We start from the raw sequence: 21883 nt of genomic DNA on the forward strand, positions 1-21883 counted from the left end.
AGCAGAATATAAATGTAATGAACACTGAAAATGTAAAACTAGTATTAAGTTTGGAAATATGTCATAATTACACACATCTAGTCCTCCTCTAGTCTCACCCCCCTGGGGCTAAAAAGAAGAGTTTGTAGCCACACCAGAAGAGGAAGGAAGGAAGGAAGGAAAAGAGGGAGGGAGGGAGGGAAGGAAGGAGAAAGAAAGGCCACCAGAGTTTTGGAGAGTAGACTGGATCAGATATAGAGAAAATTAAAATGGGAGGAAATCTCAGCTGATCTCTTTTTGGCTCTAGAGCTGGGATGGCCTTGAAGAGATGCTCTGAACTGAGCAAAGGAAGGCAATTCAGGGAAAGGTACTCAGGCATGAGGTATCAACACCGATATTCTCAGCAGCCTGGGGGGATCAGGGACAGGGTGGTGATTTGACAACTGAGGACCTTGGTCCTGAGGTGGGGGTGGAGGGTAGAAAGGAAAGGGGAAGGGGTTCATGTGGTGCACACAGCATCCACTAGAGGTAATTATAAAAAGTATCGATTAGAGAATCTGGAAATTAAAATTTTGATAATCAAAAACAAACAAAAAACTAAAATAAATGAAAGGGAAGAATGGACAAGGCTAAAGAGTGAATAAACGAGCTGGAAGACAGAGCCAGTGTATTCTCCTAGAGGACAATATAAAGACTCATAGGATAAAAAGAATAAGAGAAAGTGAAGTGACACAATGATAATATCAGAAGGTCTGTGTCAATAAATAAAACACTGTCATCAATAAAACACCAAAATGTGATGTTATAATCAGAAAGAAGAATTGAGAAAGAGGGGGTAAGCCAAAGTTTTAGAAATCTTTCATAGAAAGGAGTAAATAGATACTGTATGAAATTGATAAACCAAGAGATAATAGGATAGACAATTAGAACCATGGCACTAATCACCTAAATAATTAAAAACAGAAATGATTAAGTGTGTTGACCTCTAGGGACTAGGACTGGAGATGGTGGGGGTGGAGGGGAGAGAACTTTACTTTTCATTTACTATTTTATATTTTTAAAAAACATTTGACATATATTTCTTTAAGAATTTTTTTTAAAGAAAAAATAAAGATTATTGTACTTCCACCTGACCATTATAGAAGAGGTTAATAGCAATTACTAGTGCAGAGTGGTTAACATTCATCTTGGCTAAATTTACTGAGTATTTACTATTCGCTAGGCATTGCTTGAGAGAAGTATCATCATATAATCAACTCCATACTACAGGCGCAGAGAAAAATACAATAATTTGTTGAAGGTCACATGGCTATTAAGAAGTAGAGCTGGGATTTCTTTCCATATCTGTTAACTCCGCAAGCCTGGACATTTGAATACTTTGCAGATTTTGCTCTGATGAGACTGGCGGGTCAATCCTCTTGTCAGTGTTTACTGTAACACTGTAGGGATTCCTTGAGTTATTGATCAATGCAATTTCTTTGGCCATCATTCTTTGGGCAAGGGGAGGTAGAGAGTGGATATAGATCTAATAAATGCCCTGCTAAACACAAATCCAAACAGGAGAATGCATTTGGTTAATGGATGACTTGACAGTCCATGGAGACATTTTTTGTTTAAAAATAGGGTGGGATGGCTAGAGCAGAGTGAGCTGGTGCAGGGAGTAAAGTTTACATGTTTTGATGGGTGTCCTCCACCACTGGACAATTTCTAATGACTATGAAATGGGGATCTGCTGGGCATGAACCCAGAGTAATGGTGTCACAGAAATGATCAGTAGCCAAACAAGAGTAGAGTCACCTCTTACATTTTTCGAGCCCATCCTTGACCTGGGGGCAAGTGTTGCAGGTAGTACCATGTTGGACACAGGGTTACAAGGACAACCAAGTTCAGTGTTTGGTTGGGCTGAGGCAGCAAGGCAAAAGCAAATTGTTTGTTTGTGGGCCTCTACAACTAGGATGACCGACCATCTGTTCTACGGGCCCTCTGCTTCCTTTGTAACATTTCCGTTCCTCCTGTTCTCCCCAGCCCCTTGGTTTTGGTGACTTAGGCTCCATCTTCTCTAGCCTTAGCTTCCTGCAATAACTCCCTATCTGTGCCTTTTTGTCTCCCCTCTAATCCATTCTCTATTCGGTAGGATGAACCTTTCAAATAAAAAACCAACCATGATAGTCTCTTGCTTAAAATATTCCACTTGGAAAACAAAACAAAACAAAACAATCCCAAACAAAAAACTTTCAGTGCCTTCCCATTATCCTTAATATATTCAGTATGACTGCCAAGGGCTTCCAAATTTTGGCTTTTGCCCTGTGCTCTTAGATTCAATTTTGATATTCTCACACTTTAACCAGATTGACTTTTTTAAGGTTTTGCCTGCACTATGATCCTTATAGACCTTTGTGCAAACTGCTTTTTTTGATCTAGAACCCCTCCCCATTACCCAGCCCACCGCCTTCCCCCACTGTCCTGGCTAACATATACTCACTCACCCTTCAGGTTTCAACTCTAGCAGAGCTTCCCAGGGAGACTTACAGGTGATGGTAGCATCCCTGCCGCCACATGGTACTCCAATATTGGGTTATTACTATTACTACATTCTGTCTTCTTAACTAGGTTGGAAGTGCCAGGAGGGGCCCCCCATGCTTCTCATGCTCACCATTGTAGCCTCCCTTCCTCCCACGGTAGCTCACATTTAAGGCCTTCAGTGCACACTGAATTAAGGAATGATGGAGAGAAGGAAGGCCCTGGCACACAGACCCCCTTGTCACTCTGCTTGTCCCAGGGCTGACCCCAGTGGCTCTGGACTGCAGGTGTCTGTCTGCCTGCTACCCAGACATTGTTATCTCTGGTACAGCAGCTTCCTGGAGCTGAGGTCACTCTCTCTACCCCCAGAGCTGTTTCAAGACTGGAGTCAAGCCATCATGAGCCTGATTCTAAGACAGGAAAAGAGAATAGATTTTTCAAGCTTTAGATCAAGGAAGTTGAGGCTGATTTGAGGTAAAATTCTGAAGCAAATTATGAAATGTATTATTAAATGCACAGGGTTTATTTTCAGTTCAGTAAGTGTTTTTTAAAAATGAATTGGAAATGAATATTTGTGAATGCTTAGGAAGGAAAGAGTTGATCAACATGAGTCATCATTGATTAAAAATATAACAGGCCATTTTTGCAATTTGGGGTTTCATGGTGACATTTGGGTACTCATCCCTCCTCTCTTGGAGTTCTGTAAACACAAGGAAGAATAAAGATGTTAGAAACACAGGATCGAGTTATTAAATCTGGGAAATTCGCCCAAATACCCCTCTATCCATCAACAATGCAAAGCTGTCTTGTAAGCATGGTTGCGGGAAGCAGTTTAGACTTCAGGCTTCAGTGAATTTTGTTCTTTAGCCAGCTCTCTCTGCCATGCTTCCTTTTCTCCTAGCCATCTTGAAACTGAGATGGGTGGTCCTACAGGGGAGATCCTGAGTCCACTTCCCCAACCGTTTGAGATGTAGATGAGGCTGGCCCACCGGCAGAGAGCCTAGCCCTGCCCTGGTGGACTTGCTGCAAGTACTGGAGATGAGCCGCCCTTGGATTCTGATCCTTATTATAAAATGGCCACCCTCTCTACCACAGCATGACCTGATGATTGAACGGACCAGTCTCTGACCAGGAGCTGAAATAAAATCAGAGTCAAGATACTAGCTCTTTCACTGCCCTATGCGTAGAAACTGATGCGTGGGTAAAGGGAGGAGATGTTGCTCTTATTTACTGATTAGAGGGCTGTTATAGGTAATAGCTAAGCTAACATTTAGTGAGTGCTTCTATGTGCCAAGCCCTGTTCTAAGAGCTTTACTGTATCATCTCATGTAATCCTCACTCAACCCTCCCAGGTAGGTATGGTTTTAGTCCATAAGTTAAGTCACTTGCATAGGGTAATGCAGCTAGTAAATGGCAATGCTGGAATTTATATCCAACAACCAAGTCCAGAGATGGAGTCCTTCTACATGTTACCACCACGCTGCCCGCTCTACACAAAGTGCCCACTGCAGACCACCAGCTAGCTCAGGGTGAAGGTGGATTTCTCTAAGGCATTTGACACATCTAAGATGTCTTTATGAATACAATAGAAAAATAAGGCTTGGTAATTGCACAGTTAAGAAGGTCTTTAGTAACTGAATGAAACAGTGAACCCAAACATGGGGAGACACTGGATGCCTGAGTCAAATCCAAAGAGACTTAGAGAAGGTGGACCAGAAACTGGTTTCCAAGACTAACCTCATAAGCATGGACACGGCCTAATCGTAACACAGCAAAGAGTTTCCAGTCTTGCCCTTGCACTGGGATCAACAGTGAGATGTATCTGGAAAATAATTGACAAGAGCTTATAAATTGTTTTTAATGGTTAGTTAGTTAGCTAGTTAATTTATATGAAAACTAACTTTTTTAAAAGGCAGAAACAGGTGTCCTTTAAAAAACGGTGAAAGAGATTTGAAGCCATATCACATGAAAAGGAGTTAGAGTAGCTGAGACTGTTTAATCCTCGGAAGAGAAAGTTGAGGTAGAATTCTAGGGCTATCTTCAAAGATCTGAATGATTATCTCTTGCAGGAAGGATGTGTGACTTACTCTGTGTTAACTGCAGAGGGCAGAGCTGTGGGACCAAAGGTTACAGGGAGGTGGATGTGCCTAACTGCTGTGCAAAGTTCCCTGTCTACCCTTGGAACAATTATGACACCTAACATTTACCCAGTATTCATGGTGTCTGCACTAAAGTAAAGGCCTTTATGTGCCTTAGCTAGAAAGTTGTGGATCAGATTCATACTTATCACTATAAGCGTCTCATCATTATTAGTAAAGGCTCCATCTACTGACTGCTTATTAAATTACCTCATTTGATAGCTGCCCTGTTGACTGTTATTATTGTATCATTTGCAGATGAAGAAATAAAAAAGTGAAATTACTTTCCTGGAATCATCCTGTTTTAAGTTATTGGTTTATAATGATCTGGACCCGAATATTCCAGCTACTAATACTGCCTCCTGGGGTTATGCATATAATAAGGGGTCAGATCAGGGCAGTTCATTAGAAATATAATGTAAGCCGCTAATGAGAACCATGTGTATAATCTTACTTTTCCTAGTAGTCGTGTTAAAATGTAAAAACAAACCAGTGAAATTATTTTTAGTGAATATAATATACATTTTATATCTTAACCCAATTGAGTCACCACATCTAAACTATCATCATTTGTTGGAATGATGTAATCAACATTAAAATTATTAACCAGCTATTTTACATTCTGTTTTTCTTACGAAGTCTAGTGTCCATTTTACACTTAACAGAACATCTCAGCATTAGCCACATTTCAGGCGTTCAATAGCTGCTTGGAACTCTTGGCACAGTCGGCACATGGTTAAAATTTAAGTCTCCTTGAGGGGCTAGGGTGTGGGATTGAAACTTAAAGAACAGGTTTGCTTCCACCTTATATTCTAATGCCTCCCTGCCCCCGACTTACCTCCTTTGTCATTTTTCAGGGAATGTATAGCAACTGCCTTTGCCTTTTCTGGTAGAGCCAGCATAGATATTTCTGAATTTGGAGAGGACAGGTGTTTCTCCTGCAACCTTCCAACAACTGTCATTTCCCTCCTGGCAGCTACTCAGAGTTAACGTGTTTGATTTCTGCTTTGAAAAGGACTGAAGTAGGTTGTATGAATCAAATAATGTACCCTAAATACCAAATTGGGGGCAGCACGTTTTGCTTTATGCAAAGTTATGCAAAATCAGGGAGTCCCTGGCTTAATTGATGAGAAATAAATCCTTTGGTCGGTAAATGCACGGGTGACTGAGGAGAAGGAAACGTTTTCTTGTTATTTTCGTCGCGCCGTCCAAGGGTCGAGGCAGAACGTCAAAACAAACACATCAGCCTCTTAAGGTAGCTTTAAAACAGCCCACCGAAGTTTCTCCTCAAAATTCCAAACCAGTTGCCCAAATTGAAAGCTTATAAAAAAGATACCGCGCACTCTCGGCCTCCCGGAGGTGGCGCTATGAGGGTGACGGAGTTAGTGCCTGTAAAACGCCGCTTGTGAGCTCATTCGAGAAGTCATACTCTGCACACACATTATTTATAGCAGAACTGAGGCGTGCACGGTGTTCGACATTTTCTTCTTTTTAAGTAGGGGGACTTCAAAAAGTCGTGGGCACCCCCATCCCCCAGGCAAAGTGCAGTGGGCCGGCGTCAGGGCGCCGGCTGGAGGCGAACGCGCCAACCACGCGTGTCCGGGCGCAGGTGCGGGGGGCGACGGCGGCCACTCCGCAGCGTACGCTCGGGAGGAGATTTCGCGGCTAATCTCGGGATGCCTTGCAGATGCAAAATGTGTCTCTGGCCAGCAGGAGGAAGGAAGAGGAAGTGAGAGCAGCGGCCGCCGGCGGCGCAGCAGCCGGCCGACTCGGAGTGTAAGTGCGTGTGCTCTGGCGAGCGCGAACCGGCGAGGATGGGCAAGGGATAGAGGCAGAGCCACTCACACCGCCGGGGCCCCGAGTTGGGCGACAGACCCTCCGGTCCCCCTTCAGTGGTCGCGGGGTCACCAGAGCTCTGATTGCTGGGAACCCTCGCCGCCGGCGCCGCCGTCCTGCGACCCCGGGCAGGTTCGTAAAGTTTCCTGGGCTGGCGCGGCGCCCTGACTCGCTGACCTCAGCGCAGCCGGGGAGGGAGCTGGGGCAAGGAGGAGGCTTCCTGCGCGGGGGGACTCTGGGCGCCGCGGAGACACTTTTGTTTTCTCCCTGGGGGCGCCGCGGCGCAGGCGGGGGCTGGCCGCCGGGATGAAGGCTGCGGGCGCGTGGGGCACTCAGCCCCAGTTGGGGAAGTCAGGGCGGAGGGGGCGGCGGGCGGGCGAGTGGGAGCGGAGGGAGGGGCGCAGACGAGGGAGCGCACGGCCGGTGGCCAGGGAACCCGCAGAGATGTTTCAGTCAGGGCGGGCTGCATGGGGCTGACCGAGGGCTGGGCTGCTGGCGCCGGGGGGCTGGGGACAGGGAGTGTGGGATTGTGGGCTTGGAGACCCGAGAGGCTGCGCGAGAGAAGGGACTGGCAGCTAGGACTCCCGGCTTTTCTCAGGCACTCGCAGATGGAAGGGAATCCCCCGGCGAGCGCGCTCCTGGGAGGGGGCGGTGATGGTCTAGAGGCGTGGAGGGCCGGGAGGGACGCGAGGGGGCGGTTGGGGCATCTGGGAGCCCTGGGCGACTGTTAGTAAATACCCGCCTCCCGGGGACACGCCGAAGTCCCCGCTGGGACCGGGAAAGGAGGTGGGGGGCTTCGATGGGTGATCCTTGCATCAGAGAGGGGGCGCACCGGGTGCCTGCAGAGAAGGAAGGCAGCCGAGCTTCGGGGGCCCTGGAATCCGAGCAGAGAGGGGCGGCCGAGATCGCAAGAGTAGCTTTGAGGAAGAGGAAATACAGAACTCAGCCGGCCCGGGGGTGCGCGCGTGTGTTTAGGATTGGGAAGTCCGTGTGGTGCCGCGGGCGCGCGCGAGGGCGGCGAGCGTGTGTGTGTGTCTGTGTGTGTCTGTGTGTGACCGCGAGGGGCTCCGGAGCCGAGTGACCCTCTGCCACCTAGGGGCTGTTTGAAATTGGCTGCTCCGGGCAGGGGTTGCTGGCGGCGGGACCTGCGCTGACCTAAAACCTAGCGCTTGGCCCCCGGTAGTGACCCTGCTCTGCGGGCCTCTGGACAGATCCGGGGACTCGCGGGGCATATTTCGTGATGCCCAGTGTCCCAGACGTAGGGCCTGCTAACACCTCTGGCCATAAATGATGCGGATCTGGTTCGTTATATTTAAGATTTCAGAGAACCTATGGCAAGGGTTTCTGCCTCTGGAGGCAGAGGCCACAGGCTCCTCATTTACGACTGCCAGTGACTTGGGGGTGGTGTGTGGGGCAGTGGAAGAATTTCTGAGTTGTTCTTGGTTTTTTTTTTTTTGTCTCTAAAAAAATAAAAGTTACTGTCTAACCCTAACCGAACTAGTAAATAAGAGTAATTAATGACCCGTATTTATATATCAGCTTTACAGAACTGGGCACTGTAAGTCAGAAGGTCAGATCCCCTGCTGTCAAGTAGCAGACTTTTCTTCCTTACAGCTGACCTTCTGAACCTGCTCTTTACTATGGTACATTTCCTATTTCTTAAGGGCTGTGGTTAAAGTTTCATGTTGATTTCTTACCACACTTATTACTCACTTTTGTTTGTTTTTAATTAGATGGATTGTACCTCCTCTGGGGAAACTGTGAGGGAATGACCTAGAATGTTGGGACTCTGCAGGGGAGATGGTGTGAGGAGGGAAGGGAACTGGGGAAGAAGCTTGGTAGGTGTCAGGGAGGGACGCGCTGGGAGGCTGGCCCAGACCTGGGTCTGGTGGAATTCAGGACCTGGAGCAGTCACTGGGTTACAGGATGGGTGGTCCTATTGATGGCCTTATCCCCCTCTTTCCGTGTCTCATCTCTCTGCCTTTCTTGACTACAGCTACTCTGACTGCCTTACGATCTTCTTTTTCAGCAAGTTCTCTCATGAGGGCCTTGGCACGTGTTATTCCTTTTGCGCAAGGAGCCTCTCCCCACCGTGTCCAGTTGGCTCACTCCATTGCTCCCTTCAGGTCTCTGCCCAGTTGTCAGTTTGCAGGAGGGCTTCCCTGACTGCCTCATATAAAATAGCAACCAGCCACTCCCTGGTCCTTTTAAGTCACTCAGTTTTCCCTCTTAGCACTCATCACCCTCTGGCATTATATATTCACTTGTTTGTTTGATTATTGTTCGTCTCTCCCCTTAGAATGGAAGATCCACGAGGGCAGGAACCTTGTCTTGTTTACAGGTCCAGAACTTAGACTGGTTCCCACATAGTAGGTGCTCAAGAAATACTTGTTGACTGACTAAGATACGCCTTTATGGGAGAGGCTCACCAGGGAAATATACCAACAAAATACTGCAGCATCAGGGGCAAGTAAGAAGCCCAGGTAATGGGCTTTTGCTTTTTCTCCTCTGTCCTCTCCCCATGCCCAGCCACACTTCTTGCAGATCCCTTTCTACCTTGAGTAAACTCCTCCCCTTAGAATTTCAGCCTGAAGAAAGGAACAGAGAGTTGATTCCTTGGGGGAGTGGAAAACCAGAACAGTTTATTAATAACACATAACTGCTTCAGATCTGCTGTCTGTGTCATCACTCTCCTTGGAGAATGTCTTTTAAAAGTGTGTGGTACTTTAGCCAAAGAAAGACTCCCCTGGGAAGAAGGGAATTACTGTGAGTGGAGTGAAGTCAAAGACATCCACTGTTTCCCCCTCTACTTCCCCAGCATATGGGAGACAAGGAGAGGAGAGGAGTAAGGGAAGAAGGAGAAGGGGACAGAAAGGGGCTGGATGGCAGATGCTGGGGAGAAGAGAGATGAGAAATGCCCAGGAGAAGAAAAATGAAAGAGAGAAAATGGATGAGGGGTTTCTACAGTGCTGCTAAATCATAAGCGTTTATTAAATTGAGATAGGGCAATATTTGAGTGTTTTAAAGTAATATACCCCTTTGGGTGTTGGGTGTGAATGGATGGGGAAAGGTGGAGGAAGGGAGTGCTTTGAAGCTGTGCAGAGAGGATGTGGCTAGGGGTGCGCCGAGGGGCTCTGAGTACACACTTTGCTGACATTATTATCTTTCTTAACACTAAAGGTTTAGGGGTAATCATTACTACGAGGACATTTCCTGGCCGTATCTAAGACAGTGGGTACCCTTAGGGTTTGTAACTGAAGCCTGCAACCATTTTTCAATGCCTGAAACCATCCAGGTGGGTAGTTTGATTTACAAGACATTCATTTTGTTGAACTTAGAAAAGGTGCGGAATTACTAAACCCTCTCTGCATTACAAAGCCTCAAGTGTTTGCTGCTAATTGTGCAACTCCAGTTCTGCTTCTTCTAATTAACTAGTCTAGTGTTTTTGAAGCCTAGCGTTATGGCTAGGAATGGATCATAATATCAATTTATTAGGTCCGGACCATTAGTTGAAAAGAAGAAACAGAAGAGAGTACAATGGAAAATTGAGTGTTTTACAAAACGGACACCAAATCTTAATGTCAAATGTATCACTTAATGTGGGTCATGATGAAAAAAATCTGTTTTAATAATTCTGGAGGCCCTAGGAATGTACATTTTAAACCATTTGCCAGGGGTTCTGATGAAAGTGGTTCATAGGGCCATACTTTAAAAAACACTTAGCTCCCTGCCCCCCAAAATGCTATTGGTTTAATCTCCTGAAAGAGATGCTGTTTCCAAATGTTGAATCAGATGCAGTAAAAGCATCAGTCATTGACTTAACTTTTAAAATACTACTGTTTATAGAACTTGATGGTCTGCTAGGCCCCGAGGCTGACGTCTTGGCAAAGCTGGAGAGCCAAGTATGTTTTTCACTTTAGTGATATGGAGAGACAGTAGATTCTCTGTAATAACTCTTTAAGTTAGAATAAAACGAGTGAAAATAACTCTTTTCTGGACAAGTTTTAGTTTAAGCTTTTGAGATCTTTAAGCTTTTGAGGTCTTTGGAACCTTACTTCACTGAACTTTTCCTTTCAAATTTTATGCCTCACGGTCCCCATATGCATGCTTTTAATTACTTTCAGAGGTTTGCAAAGACAGAAGTAATCTCTTCTGGTGGCAGCCACACTGCTGTGATACACAATCAGATTAAGCTTCTTAGCTGACCAGGGCTTGGGACTGGCTAACCAAAGGAGAAAAAGGCTGAGAACTTCAGCACTGTCCAAAACATCAGGATTTTGAAGACCAGCCATCCAGGGTACAGAGTGTGGCTCCCATGAAATGCGTGTGGCCCGTGAAAGCCTTTGAATACGCCAAGCACAGCATTTTTAGGTACAACAAAGCCAGCCTGCAAGCACAATGCAACACTGGTTGCAGTTTTCGGTTCCCTGGATAATTTAGGTTGTCTGAGTGTCAACAATTGGAACTTATAGATAATAGCCAGAACTGAAGCTCTCAAGTCACACCTTAAAAAAAAAAAATTAATTTATTTATTTATTTTTGTCTGTGTTGGGTCTTCGTTTCTGTGCGAGGGCTTTCTCCAGTTGCGGCAAGCGGGGGCCAGTCGTCATCGCGGTGCGCTGGCCTCTCACTATCGCGGCCTCTCTTGTTGTGGAGCACAGCCTCCAGACGCGCAGGCTCAGTAGTTGTGGCTCACAGGCCCAGTTGCTCCACAGTATGTGAGATCCTCCCAGACCAGGGCTCGAACCCGTCTCCCCTGTATCGGCAGGCAGATTCTCAACCACGTGACACCAGAGAAGCCCTCAAATCACGCTTTTGATCCATGATTACTTTAACTTGTGACTTAGAACTATGCTTTCTAAGCTTTCACAGGATAAGTGCAGGTCTGTTTGAGCAGATTTTTTGTCACTGGCCTAAGGTGGGGTGAACAGCCAAGTATTGTGTAGGAATCCATGCGGGAGAAGGGATGCTAGCTCATCAAACAGAATTAACCACAGCAACAACCTGGCCTAGTGCTGAGTAGAGAAATTAGTCACACGTATAAATAGAATGAGATGATGAGTCTCAGTCAGTGTTCTAGGCCCCCGCAAACACTGATTTCCAGAATCTGAGCAAGATTATTATTGGAACCTCAATTTTAGGATTTGAGGCTACAGTTTTGGCTATTTTCGTTCTAACAGTTAATATGGGGAGCAAAACTTCCCTCAGTAGAAAACACTGGAAAACGTCCGTACTAATTGCTGGGCTCCAGGACTGCTATGGGTTGGGTGGGTTGTACTTGCCGGATAAGGAGCAGTGGTTTGAGGGTGGCAGGACTGAGTAAGCCCTGACTGAGCGTTGCCCCAGGGGGCTTGAAGCCACAGGATCCATGCAACATTTTCCTCCTTGTGCCGACAACTGACATGCTTTCTCCTGGAATGCTGTTTTCGAAATGGTGGGGATGAACTGGTATAATATTCATATCCCATTTTATAGAAGTGGCTTGGAGAAATGCAATGTCACTAGTATATCTGGAGAGTAGATCTGAGCCTACACCCACCTTTTCTGACTCTTTTTACCCTGCTGTTTCTTGCCTGTGCCCTATGACGCCGATGTTGAATACTTATTCTTCTTGTTGGTTCTCCTGGACTAGCCTGGTCTGAGGCCAGGATCCCCACATTGAGCTATGCTGTGGCCCTCCCAGGGGACCCTTCACTCCTGTATGCTGGTAGAAATGCCCTGGGTTCTGATGGATGTGCCCTGGGTTACCGTGGCATGTGTCTGCCACCACCGAGGCCAAGTTTTTCAGTGCCTGCCTTTGGATATCCCATTCTAAAGCTGACCTCTTTAGTTCTGGGAGTCAGAGATCCTTCTCTCAGGGACAGCATGCCCATCACCCAAGCTCATGATATTGACGCGTATAAGCCAGAATGCAATTCATTAATCAAAAATGAGAATGATGTTTGCCGAGGGGAATAGACACATATTCTTTAGCCAGCATTTTTTTTCTCTGTGGATGAGTCATGGTGAAAGCAAAAGCATGGAACTACTTGTGGGGGGGGGACCAATTTGGGGGAGGGAATACGTTTAACAGAGTAATTTCCAGCTAGTCATAATTTTTGCTGCTTCTCCTGCCCCATGTATTAATACCAACTAAGTGAACCAGAGACTGGAGTTCTTAACGAGGATGGTTTCTCCCTTGGGTGATGCTGAGGCTGCTGGCTGATTCTCTTTTTCTTCCTGCAGGCTATTGCCCATTCTCTGTTGACCATTTATATCAGGCAGCCTCAACCTTGGCACTGTTGACATTTGAGGCTGGATAATCCTTTGTTGCGGGGGAGGGGGGGGGGTGTCCTGTGCCTTGTAGGAAGTTTACTAGGTTCTCTGGCCTCTACCCACCAGATGCCAGTAACAGCACCCAGTTGTGATAACCAAATATGTCTCCAGATGTTGCCAATTGCTAACTTCCTTCTCCTAGTAAGAACCACAATTTTGTTTTCTTGCATAAATTAGTTCAACTGTGGGCTATCAGACATGCTAGACTTTTTTTTTTTTTTTTGGTGATATGCGGGCCTCTCACTGTTGTGGCCTCTCCCGTTGCGAAGCACAGGCTCCGGACACGCAGGCTCAGCGGCCATGGCTCACGGGCCCAGCCGCTCCGCGGCACGTGGGATCTTCCCGGACCGGGGCACGAACCCGTGTCCCCTGCATCTGCAGGCGGATTCTCAACCACTGCGCCACCAGGGAAGCCCCATGCTAGACTTTTGACAGCAGTTTTAAGTGCCCCAGTTTTCTATTCGTTATTCCTTTGCCCTCAGGTGGTTTATTCACAGATGGGTGGTTTCATCCTTTATGTTCATTTATTTCCTCTAGTTCTCCAAATTTCCTCTCTAGCTTCCTCTCCTCCTATAATTGCAGTTGTCTCCCTAACCCAGATTGCTTTCAAGTCTGAGTTTCATGTGTATTTTTCTTCCTGGCACCCTCTGGTTGAAAAAAACGGTAGCTAGTGATTTTATGTCGTTAGCTATAACCTCCACGTAATGCGAATATGATAAATGAAATGAGGGAGGTGGTCGCAAAGCTCAGCTGGGCTTGTTCAGAGGGCTCTGTCACAAGATTAAGGAAATGTCTGCTTGGGAATGAGTTAACAGGTTGAAATGCCTCCTCTGCTGGTAAAATCCGCCTTGGCTAGTTAGGTAGTAATAGATATTGATGTTTTATTAGCATGACCAGGACATTGCTTTAAGGTATTGCTATATGTGGAGTCCTTTTCCACTCTATCCATTAGATTTCTGTCCTAATCTTGCCACATTTGTTTTCTTATGTAATTATCTGTCGACCTGTTATTTACCTTCGCTGTTGGGCTGCTGTAGCAGAGTAGCATCTAGGGGCTTAAGGGATGGAGAGATATTGTCCAGCTTGTGTACTAGCTGTGTCTCCCCGAGGCATTCGCCTTCTTATAAGTCACAGCCCTACAGTAAACCTCCACCCTTCCTTCCGCCCTTTGTGCCTTTTTTTTTTTTTTTTTTTTTAGCTTGAGATTGCATTTAGAAAGCCAGCGTTTTGTGCTGTGTGGGGTTCTGTGGCTGAGCAGTCCTGGATGAGCTATATTTTCCAGGCTGCTACACACAATTACCCTTAATTTTGAAGCATAGTGCATTTCAAAATAATTTTTTTTTTCTCTGTTTTCAGGCTCTTTAATCCAGATGCAGAGCCACAGCTGGCTTTGCCCTTGCCCACCAGAAGGCGTGTGGCTTGGTAGGTTGAGCCAGTGGAGGGACTTCGGTTAGATTGCGTATTTTTGGCTGAGTGAAGAGTGAATTCCAATAACACTCAGTAAGGCTGGTTTTTACTTGACTCCTGCCCACCCTCACCACTGCCCCACCCCATCATTTTCATAGCATTTTTATAGTGGACCCTGTGCCCTAGTTATTCCAACTGTGGGCCATTCATAGGAAGTGACCAAGTATTCAAAAATTTCTATCTGGGGGAATAGGACTGATCCTTTCATACACTAAATAATAAGTGTGTATTGTGTATGTATGTGTACGTGTGAGAAAGACACACACACACACATACACACACATATATCCATGTAGGTCTCCCAATATTGGAAGGTCTTTAGGAGCAAAGAAACTATTACATCACCTGCTAAATCCTATTTTCTCCAGTGCTTATCACTTTTATAGCAAGTCAGTATAAATCACATTAAATCAAAACTTTTCTCAAGGAATGAATATGTTTCCATCATCCTTAGACTTACCTTACTGCCAAGAAGTGACTTCAACTCGTTAGAACTACTTTCTCAATTACTGTCCATTCTTTGAGAGTTTTGAGAAACATTTGCCTGGATTAATATGAGAGAAGCACAATAAAGATTTATTTATTAATTTTAGTATATTTAAAAAATGTGTGCCATATACTTAAATATGCATATAAATATTATTAAATTGAAATACTGTTGGGCTTACAGCACCCATCATAATACTTCACTCATTCATTAATTCATTCATTCAGCAGACATTTTGATCACATTTTATGTCCTGTAGTCAAGTCTCTTGCTGGTCATTATAAGACCCGCTTCATATGAGCAGTGTGCTGAGAGAGGCTGGAGGGGAAACAGATCCATTAATAGATAGTCATTATAGAGTGTGATCAATGTGTGTTTACAGTGTGTGCAGATCACAGAGGAAGGAGCTCACAGTGAAGCGACTTTGAGAAGGATCTGCAAAGCTGAGTGTTAAAAGAAAGAACCTGGTAAGACCAGGGAATACAGCCATCAGGGTAGTGGGAGAATGTTTGAGAGAGACCTTGTGTCAACTCTTCTGGGAGCTGGGCATCTGGATTGAGTGGAAAGGAGTGCTAAAGGATTTTAAGCAAGGAAAAGACACAGTTGGAATTCAATAAGAAATCTAAGTCCCAAGGCCACATGGAAGATAGATTAGATGGTACAGCAGGAGGGAGGTGTCAAGGAAAGATGGAAGCTGTGGGCTTCCCTGGTGGCGCAGTGGTTGAGAGTCCATCCGCCTGCCAATGCAGGGGACATGGGTTTGTGCCCCGGTCCGGGAAGATCCCACATGCTGCGGAGCGGCTAGGCCTGTGAGCCATGGCCGCTGAGCCTGTGCATCTGGAGCCTGTGCTCCACAACGGGAGAGGCCACAACAGTGAGAGGCCCGCGTACTGCAAAAAAAAAAAAAAAAAAAGATGGAAGCTGTAAGCACTTTCCTTCTAGGCCTACCCAAATAAAGACACAATCTTGGTCAAATGAATAAATAAAGCAGTGTGTTTCCTGTGTAAGTGCAACTCCATCTTCAAGTCTGAGTAGTGGGCCAATACTCTTCCTTTAAAGAGACAACTTCCAGAGGGCCAACCCCTCCCCCCCCACAAGCTGGATTCAAGCCAGAAGGAAAGGATATTGACGTTGATGAAAAAAAGATTTGCTGACTGAATGGATTTGGGGGAAAAAGGGAAAAGTCTTTGAGGTGTAAAGCTAAATAAATACATACTTGTTGGTTGAGGGTTCAAATTATCTTTTGGACTCTCTTGGCTGGTTGACTTGATGTATGTTAATTACCTTTCTCAGCCTCAGTTTTTACACCTTTCAAATGGGCGTAATATAAGTCCCTACCTCTTGGAGTTGCTGAGGTAATTAAATATAATAATAATTGTAAAGTAGGATACCCCGAAAGCATTGGGTTGGACTTGCTGTTATTGTTGATGTTATTAGTACTAATTCAGTAGTTTTTATTCAAGTTTTTTATTCAAATATGTTGCTAAAATCATTTGAAGACGTACATTTATTATTTTATCTTCTTTAAATAGCTTGGGGAATTCCTACTAAAATCTTGACTAGACTTAGGTTGATTTACATATCTTTTCTTCAAGAATACAGCAGAAGTAAACTGCTGAAAAACAGGTCAGGTAAAATTACCATCGATTGTGAATTAAAAGAACTGACATAACAAATCATGTTAGCAACGTGGGGTCCTCAAATAAAACCTCTTGTAAATGGATCTCTATTCCCCATTCATTGACAGCTAACCTGGGATTTTACTGCTTCATTATTATTTTACTTTGGGTAGAGAGAATGGAGGTTACTAACTGGGGGTCTTTCCCTTTCCTTGAATCCAGCCTTCTGGGGCCTGTTTGTACTTGTCCAGCGTGGATTGGAGCCCAGTGAGAAACCCCCAGTTTGTGAAGCAGTAGTGGAGGAGCATTTGGCAGGACTTTAATTCGGTTGAACTGGGTTTCATATGATTATGTTGTATGTTAAGGAGTTAGCTCAATGGTTCCAATAACGCTTTGTAAATGTCCCTTTCTGAATCATTTGGAACTTCCCATGAGTAGGGGACGGTTCAAATGTTCATTGGCGGGTGGGTGGTAGGAAAGTATTAGTTTTTCTTCTTTAACCTGAGCCTAGAAATCAGATTAGAGAATATTCTGGAGATGAAAAGTAGAAAAATAAAAGTAGGACGTCTATAATCCTGAGTGCACAGACCCAGTATAGCTCTGTCATCTCAGCATGATTAACTGTACCAACTTTCTCTTTCAAAAGTGCCCCAGGTTGGACAATTCATTTTATGGCCACCTAAGTAGAAGCCACCTGTTTCCATTTCTACTCATTCTGTCTGGCTATTGCCAGTTTGTTTGAATGCCTTTTCTACTTTCTGTTCCTTCAGGAAGGCAACAACTAAGCTGACAGGCTCACCAGCTCATTAAGCAGTGGCTCATGTACCCGCCACCTGGTAATGGCTTTTATGGAGTGGGTCGAAAAAAAAAAAAAACAACCTCAATGTAGACACTAAACTGCCATGAAGTCTGGGTGTAGGAGAGAAATGTGCCAAATGAAAACTACTTCTCCAAGCTTGTGCTTTGAAAAGTATAGTCCCTGCACCTCCTATTACTATAGTCATGAAAAGTCACTTATCTAATCACTATTATCAAATCTTGTTTGGTACCTGACAAATTATATACTCTCTTCAGTGTACAATAAAAATCCCCATCACTTTCTCTTCTCCCAGACAGGGTGATAAGTATGAATTTTTCAGCTGCTAGATTGTCAGTTGTGTGATGATGCCTCTTTACTGTATATCAGGATTAGTGCGGAGCTTTAAATAGGATGCAGTGTTAAATAAGTGTTTAAAGACCCATAAAAAGTTTTTTATAGTGAAATATAGATTTACAGTAAATCACTGGAGAATTATATCCATACCAAAATATGTATCAGATTAACAGTGAGTCAAACATATTAATTCACCTTGGACCCATTTTACAGATGAGGAAATTTACTTGTCAGGGAGGCTGGCTGCCCAGATCAGTGCAAGGCCCAGAGAAATGGTATAATAGCAGTTGTTATGTTGAATTTCACTCTTCTTTCAAAATGCAGGAATTTTCTGCAGCGCACCGAATGCTACGCTCTCTTGCTTCCAAGTCTCCGTCCATTTGTCCAATTCATTTTGGCCTCAGTTGAACCCATTACATTGGAATATTGAGTTTATCTGGGAACAATTTGCTGTGAGAGCTTTGCTTCAGGAACATGTAAAAGAGCACAGTCAGGGCAGCAAACCATTCATTACCTGAGCCAGGGCCTACTGCCAGCAAGATGGCAGAGAAAAGAGGGCAGTAGTGGTTGATTCATTTATATCCCCGTGAAACATCATTCCACTGTAGTAGAGATTGTGTTGTAATTATGGCCAACTTATTGAGGGCCATTCGAAATCATTCAGATATGCTGCTAACAATTCTAGCATTTAAAAATGCCATGAAACAGTCTGAGAATTGGCCCCTGGAGCCGAGAATGGTAAGACCCACGAAAGTGTACACAAATATAAGAAGTAAGTCATCATGGAAACCACCAGGTCTCTTTTCATTTCAACATATATCTTTCAGACAATGAATAGGCTTTGGGGTAATTTTTCATAACTAGATCAATGCAAGGCCCAGAGAAATGGCATAATAGCAGTTTTAATGTTGAACTTCACTCTCCTTTCAAAATCCAGGAATTGCATTAGAAAGAGTTGGGCTCATCCTTTTGAAGTAGTAAATGCAAAAGAAGGTATCTAGGTATCATATGCAGGAGAAGGGAAACTGCCATAGGACCTAGTCTTCAGGGTGCTGGAGAGACCCTGGAGCTTTTATCTTTTAGGAGAGGGATACGAGTGTATTTTAAATTCCTGGTGGCTTTGTGGGTCTGCGTTTGCCTCCAGTGTTTGCTTTTTAGATACCCTTAATTCCTTTGTTCATTCACAAATGTTTAATGATCACCAGCTATGTTCCATGGGTGTGCTAGGTGATACATAAACAATGGTGGGTTTCCTTCCTAGAGAAGAAAACAAAATAGTCCTTTAGCTGATGTCATGGACTACTTAGACACCAGTGGAGGAAATGTACATTACTCAAAGGATCGCACAAATAAATGTGACATTTAAACTGTGCCACGGGCTGTGGGGGAAAGGGCTGATGCTGGGAGAACCTACAGCAGGGGGATTAATATAGTCAGGGAGATCTGGGAAGAGGAAGAACAGATTTTACTGGGGAAAGAAGAGTCCCTGCGGGTGGCTAGTGTGTGTGTGTGAAGGTCATGTGAAGGGTGGACCTGGGTGTTGAAGGAACTGAAGACCAGAACTCTGGGCAGGGGACACTCCAGGCCTGGATTAGGCTAAGGAGGGGGGCTCCGGGCCTTTACCAAAAGAGCAATGAGAAATCACTGAAGTGTTTATCCAGGAGAGTGATGTGCCCACATTTATGTTTTGCAAAGATCTTTCTGACTTCAGTGTGTAACTTTTACATCATTTAAAACCGGTCACAATGTGACTACACCATTACTACTTTTAGAATCTTAACAATTTCTGAAAGAATCAATTGAGCCACTAGTGTCTCCTTCACATTTTAAAGAGCAATTTAACTGAGTGATTTAGCATGGGTATTGCAACCACTTAAGAATGATATAGTACGGAGATCTGTGGTTCACAGACTTCAAAATGCCTAAGAATCGCTGGGGACCCAGAAATTGCATTTTAACAAGTCTGTCAGGTGATTCTAATGCAAGTGGTCCTGATTCCACTTTGAGGGGCCTGGTCCTAGAAAGTGCTAAGGAGTGAAAGAAGAATGATAAACCTCAAAGTAGGACATTATCAGGCAGCCAGTAACGGATGGATCCTCCTTATTGCCTGGGTTTTAACTTGGACCTGTTCTCCCCACACTGGCAGCATTTTCTTGCAGTGCACCTGAAATGGATTCTAAATCCTTTGAGTTTCTTCTAATTTATTTCCTAATCCTTTCATAAGCAGCTATTTTCTCAGATCTGTGGCTTACTACTTCTATGTCTCTGATATTTTAGTTTTCATTTTGTAGCTATTTCATAAGAATCTTCTTATGTAAGTGCCGAAGGAAGCCACGAGGCAGGGAGGTAGTGCGGAAGCCTGATCCGACGAGGAGGGTGGTGAGAAGCCCCTCCATGGGTTTTGCTTACTTTGCCATCTGAAGCAGGAGACTGAGCACATTGTACAAGGGAGAGACCAGACCATAGTTGCCACAATGTGCAATTGTTTCCAGGGACATAAAGGGCCAGGGATACAGGAGGATTACTTTGGTGGGGAGGGCATCTCCTTTAAAGCTGTTCTCTAGTGCCCTCTTAAAATTCTGCTCAGAAACCGATCATGAGGAAGAGAGTGGGCTCACGGCTGTTCCCCAGGGAGTGTAAGAGCCCAGAATGCCTTCGCAAGTGAAATCAGGTTGAAATGAATATGAAGAGTAAACTTAGGACAGAAAAGGCATCAGGCAATTGGTGGCGCGAGAAGAGAGAATGAAGTGCCCTGAACCCACATCTTCCCCCGTCAATGTGACACATCTCAGTAGTCACCTCCTCAGGGAGCCTTCCTTGATTTCCTGGTATCCCCTCCTGGGACACGCGGAGTGCTTCCCTGTGCTGGCATTTACCGTGCCTCTTGTGCCTCTTTACACTCTGCTTCCTGTCTTTGTTCCTGAGTAGACTGGAGGTCCTGAGGGCAGATATTCCCAGTGCTGGGGCCACAACAGGTGCTCAGTCAGTGCTTGCAGGGAGAAGAACTAGGCTATGTGAATGTGAGCACTGCGTCCTTTTGGAAGAACCCTTTAAAATGGCTTCTTTGCCCCTGAGTCAGGGCCGCAGGGCCACGTGGCTCGGGGGATGGCTGGTGTGTAACTCTCATTGCACTCAGTTTTGCTGAAGACCAGTCCTGCCTGAGGTCACTGTGATGGAGGCGGGGGCCAGACCAGATGTCAGATGTGGAGGACAAACGGCCGCTGGCCTTGCAGTGCCCTAATCCTGTGGTGGCAGTGGTTACTGCTATACTGTCATTCCACTGAACCCTGCGTGTAATGAACGCTCCAGAGGAGGACACAAACGTTGTCATCACATTACTGTCTGCAGAAGTATTTATACCTCGTGTGTCTGCTTGTAATTCTCTCCTAGTCACCAAAAAATCCTATGGGGCAGAGATATTAGAAGAGCATAAGCTGGAAGAATGTAGAATACATTTCTTGGCTTAATAAACCCTGAAACTTCTACCCCCTCTGTGCCTTCATCCACAGTTCAGCCAATGTTGAATCTGGAGAATATGTTTCTCTCTTCCTTCCTCCCAGGGCCTGTGGGCGACCAGGCATTCATGACACAAACTGGGGCTGGGATCCTTACCACATACGTGGTTACCTACATTTTATTTATTATATTCTGAGAGCACCGTGGCCTTTATAATTTATGTTTCTAGGCTAAAATTGCACATTATTTTTCTAGCAGCTATCAGAGGTTTCAGCTAGCAATTGAAACTTGATAGGTGTCGTGGCTCTTCATTGCTGGAACCATTTATCCTGATGTTCAAGTGCTGAGCTGAGCCCATTACTTTTAAGCCAAACAGCACACACACAGTAAACCCCAAACTTAGTGTTCTGAGTTCATTCTGGAAGTGGAGCATATTTGGGCCTTTGGAGCCACATTCTCAGGCCTTCCACAGCCCTTTTCTCCTTCAATTAAATAACCAAACAACTCCTTGCCTCCCCAGTGTGGGGATCATGCCAGTGGCTGAGTATGTCTATTCCAATTACGTATTCTGGAGCTGGGGACATAACCACAGGATGGGTTTGGGGACCCACTGCAAGGTGGATCTGAGCTGAAACTCCATTGATCACTTGAATTCCATAAGCACTTTCTCTGACTGGTGGGCCACCAGGGACATTTTGGGTCTCCTGGAATTAGTGTCAGTTCAGAGGCTGTGACCAGTAATCCCCAAAGGTTTGATTATTTCCTATCCCGCATTGCACAGTCTTCTTAGTAAGACGCTGCCGGTCCCTTTGGGGGAAGACTGGGAAAAAGATTAACAGTATATATTTTTGGCAATGTACCAGGGTCCTTCCTCAAGGGGGCCCAGCCTCCCCTTCATTTAAGGGATTTTGGG

General features: G+C 45.1%; 1 protein-coding gene across 9 annotated transcripts in view; it reads left to right on the forward strand.

Moving 5' to 3' along the window:
• The window catches only part of ELMO1 (engulfment and cell motility 1), an 803227-nt gene that overhangs the window by 212582 nt on the left and 568762 nt on the right, over nt 1–21883 (forward strand). For 2 of the 9 annotated variants that reach the window (XM_059073634.2, XM_067042329.1), the window contains exon 1: nt 6050–6413. The exons of 3 other annotated variants lie outside the window; for them this stretch is intronic. The gene's annotated coding sequence lies outside the window, so the exon portion shown is untranslated. Of the gene's footprint in view, nt 1–6021; nt 6606–21883 lie in introns of those variants that run through there. 4 more of the 9 variants (XM_067042332.1, XM_067042331.1, XM_059073643.2 and 1 more) reach the window with 3 other exon arrangements.

The sequence above is a fragment of the Kogia breviceps genome, chromosome 9 (assembly GCF_026419965.1).
Source record: "Kogia breviceps isolate mKogBre1 chromosome 9, mKogBre1 haplotype 1, whole genome shotgun sequence".
Classification (NCBI taxonomy): Eukaryota; Metazoa; Chordata; class Mammalia; order Artiodactyla; family Physeteridae; genus Kogia; species Kogia breviceps.